This window comes from Nematolebias whitei, chromosome 6 (genome assembly GCF_014905685.2).
Source record: "Nematolebias whitei isolate Nwh7 chromosome 6, NemWhi1, whole genome shotgun sequence".
Taxonomy (NCBI): domain Eukaryota; kingdom Metazoa; phylum Chordata; class Actinopteri; order Cyprinodontiformes; family Rivulidae; genus Nematolebias; species Nematolebias whitei.
In genome coordinates, this window is record NC_056503.1 from 47464668 (window position 1) to 47468903 (window position 4236).

Consider the following 4236-nt stretch of genomic DNA (forward strand, 5'->3'; position numbering starts at 1 on the left):
GGATCAACAGGACCAGGAGGATGGATCAACAGGACCAGGAGGATGGAGCAACAGGACCAGGAGGATGGATCAACAGGCAGTCAGGGAACAGAGAAGAAAAACCTGAGGGAACAATTAGAACACAAAAACATACATGAGCAGGACAGAAGAAACTCACCGACAAGAAAATTAACTCAGTCCTGTGAAGAAAAATGTTAATGGAAAATAAATTGACATATTTTTACAAAAGATCAGATGAAGACAACTGGCATGAAGAAGAACTTCCAGCTCCATCTCAATGTACCTGTGATAGTTTAATAAGTGTTTTGTTACTGTCCTACAGTTTATTGATGCTGATTTATTCTTGTAATAATTCTTATTTCTTGTTCTGTCTTGAAAGAGTCTCATCTCAACTTGACCCATGATCACCAAACACTAAACTAATAATATAAAACTAATGTAAATGAACAGTCCTGCTGTAAATACCAACTTTGTGAAGGTTATGGTGTTAAAGTAATTTTATTCAAACATCTTGATTAAGCTGTTATTGATTAATAGAAGACAGAAAATGAGATCTTGTACCTTTGTGATACTTTGAATGCAACATTCAGTTCATGAAGTCATTCTCCTGTGGTTTACCTGGAAAACATGAAAACATTGACTCATCTCCACAATCACGTTTTAATTTAATGATAATGTCACAATTTATGCTGCAGGCTTTGACAAATGATCTATAACTTGAACTAAATGACGTCAGTCTTGTTGTCATGTTGTCTTCATTCTTTGTTAAATCACGTCTCTCTTGTAAATGAGTCCTCGAGGCTCAATGGGATTAACCTGTAGAAATAAAGGTTGAATGAATCTCTCAGGAAAAAAGGCCAAATATTTTCTAGTTGAGTTCAGTAACTGGAATTACCATAAATTTAAAAAAGACCACCTTTCAAAATTTAAGCAGTAATAGATATTTTAAAACGTTGAATTAGAAATAGACCCGTTTAAACCGTCATGTTGCAGAGCAGCTGCAGTTAAAACAACTAGTAATTTAACATGTTTCATTAACTAAAACTGGCAACATGAAGTATTAATGTTGATAAATTGAGATACAGAACAGTCAGATAACGCTTCACAATGGCAAAAAAGTGTCGTATTTGCATCAACTTACCGGGAAAACACGGAGAATGAACTACGTTCAATGCTGAACCCGCTGCTGTTTGGAACTATTTGCCGCTTCATGACCCACGTGACTTCCGCATTCCATTCTTTCTATGGGAGCTGTGGGAGTGTCGCAACTCTCTCTTTACAGGGCTCTGGTTTAAATGTTAGAGCAGTGTCCTCTTTGTGTTTTGGTTTTGATCAGTGACTTGTTATTTTCAGCTATGAGCCAATAGAGTTTGTTTGTGCAAAGATCTAAAAGTTAAAACACAGTTTCAAAAGAATTCTAACTGAACGGGAAGCCAGTACAGAGACACTAAAACAAGCATGATGTGATAGTTGATGTGGTTTAACAAATACTGGATGTGAGACAAGGCCTGTTTGTAAAAGGACTTTTTAAAAAAGTAATGAAAAATTTATTTTATAAAAAAAAAAAATTAAAAAAAAATTTCCCTTGGTGTATTGTATTAATACCAAAAAAAATTGTGTTGGGTCAAAACTTGCACTGAGTTGTACTGCATCATGACTGAGAGATGAATTGTATAATTGTGTGTGTGTGTGTGTGTGTGTGTGTGTGTGTGTGTGTGTGTGTGTGTGTGTGTGTGTGTGTGTGTGTGCAACGCTGACACAATATCAACGCCTTCGTTCTGGCTGTGGCACTGTTCACCCTTCATACATCATTATTTATCTGACCTCACAAACACATTTAGAGCCTACGTTTTCACTGCGTCATCAGGAGATGAGTAAAACACACACACGCACACACACACACACACACACACACAGACACACACACAAAATGGAAATACGTCATCATGCGAAAAGTCTCCTGACATCTGCAGAGCTCGTTTTTCTTTGCTCTGTTTGAACTTTTTCTCAGATCAACAACTTCCAAATTAACTATTGAAATACGAGCTGGACCGTTTTGTGCAAAGTTTCCCCACGTATGTGTGCAACAACAGTATTAATAAAGTCCAGAATATAAAAAGTTAATTAATGAACACATCATTTCAAAATAAAAGCTCATAATTGTGATATCTATAAATGATTAAAAAATGCCTTTTTTTGATCTAATAAATGATATTTTGTCTTTAAACTGATCACGGTTAATTTGTTGACTGTATTGTCTTATTTCTTAGTAACACTTAAAGATTATTGCTAGAGCCACCTGCACAAGGGCACTTCAGGGGCCAATCAGGTGTTAGCAGGTGTCAGTGCCCCCATGACCCCAGAGCTGCAGAAACTCAACTTTAAATACAAGATTTTCTGTGCAGCACAAGAGCGAACCCAGGAAATAGCCAGAGCCTCACTAACGCTGTCCTTGCACAGAATGGAGACATCAGAAAACAACCGAGTTGAAGTAAAATTGTTTTATTGGCGTAACATTTTGACAAAGCAAACCTTCAAATCTAAACGAATCATGTGTCGTCATGATCTTAACTTCATCTTCTGGCAGTTTGTGAAATGTGCATATTTGTTCACTTGCAAAAAAAACGAAGCTGGGGGATAAAAAAAATAATAATAATGAAACAAACCTGGGAGAAAATTAATTCCTTTTGATCAAAGTTTCATTTACTTAATTGACACAATAAAAAAAGTCATTATTTTCAAATGTTTGAATTTTATTCAATTTACAGCCTGCTGAGTTTGTGCAGTTTTTAAATATATTCTCCCAAATTGTTAGTAGTATTTGAAAACAAGATTAAATAAAGATGAAAACATCTAAAAGGTAAAACAAACTCTTAATTTCTTCATTTTTGGGCGTATAGCAATAGTTTTTGAAAAACAAAAGACAAAAGGCCCTTGTTGAAACGTGTTGACTCAGTTATTTATCTTTCTAAATAGTTTAATGAAAAAGCAAAATAATGTCAAATATGTGCCTTGGAGAAAAAGAAGGCTCCACCGCAGCAGCCCTGCTCATAATTTGGTTTAATTTATTTCTGTCGTCGTTCGACTCCTTGACTTAAATCTCTAAAACTCCCAGCTCAACAACACGGTGCACAGGCGGGATGAACAGAACAGCGCGGGGATTATCTTGAAGCTCAAGTCTCGTTTGCAGAATATACAGAGTTACAGTTTCCAGACGGCGGTGAGAACAAGAATATAAATCAGCTAGCAGCAGTTCAGCCTAAATGTCTGAGAGCAATCTGCGACCTGAAGGCCGCAGGTTTGATCCCCACAGCAGAAACGGAGTCATCGTGGTCGCTCCCACCGATCAACTCTGAGAAACAAAATACCTTTAAAATGAGTAGAAAATAAAAACAACCCATCATCTAAATAAAAAAAACTCTTACACGTTTCCTTCAGAACAAACAGTGTTTAGATCTCAAATAATCTTTCTTCACCCAGTAAAAATGAAAATAAATACATTTTTAGGGAAAAGGAACAGCTTCAAAACCCCTAAAATTAAATAAATGTACAGAAATGTACTGCAGCGGCACAAAATAAATTACTTTGAACTGGACAGAAATCAGGACCTGTGGTGACGAGAGAGCGTTTTTAATTTCAGAGCATTTGCAACTCGACCCTAATTCTGACAATTATTGGGACACTGTGTGAAAAGTAATTAAAAAAACAGAATGCAATTTAGTGTTTTATTTACAGTAGAACATAATAAACATGTTGTCGGAGAAAAAAACTAATTTGTGAACAGTCAAAAGTCGGAACATCTCAGAGTTTTAGTCTGAGCGTTCTGCTGACATCCGTTCTGAGCCGTCTGTCCTTTTACTGCCACAGCAGTTCTTAAATACTTCCACAGATTGAGAGAAACAACAGTTACAGGGAGGGTGATGAACATATCTGCCAACCTACTTAGATTGCTCCAACCCACATAGATTGCTCCAATCGACATAGATTGATACAACCCAAATAGATTGTTCCATCCTACATAGATTGCTCAAACTCCAACTTACACAAATTGCTCCAACCCACATATATTGCTCCAAACTAAACAAAATGTTCGAGCCCACATAGATTGCTCTAGTCTACATAGATTTATACAACCCACATTGATTGTTCCGACCTACATAGATTGCTCAAACCCACATAGATTTATCCTGCCTATATAAATTGCTTCAAGCCACATATATTGCTCCAGCCTACATA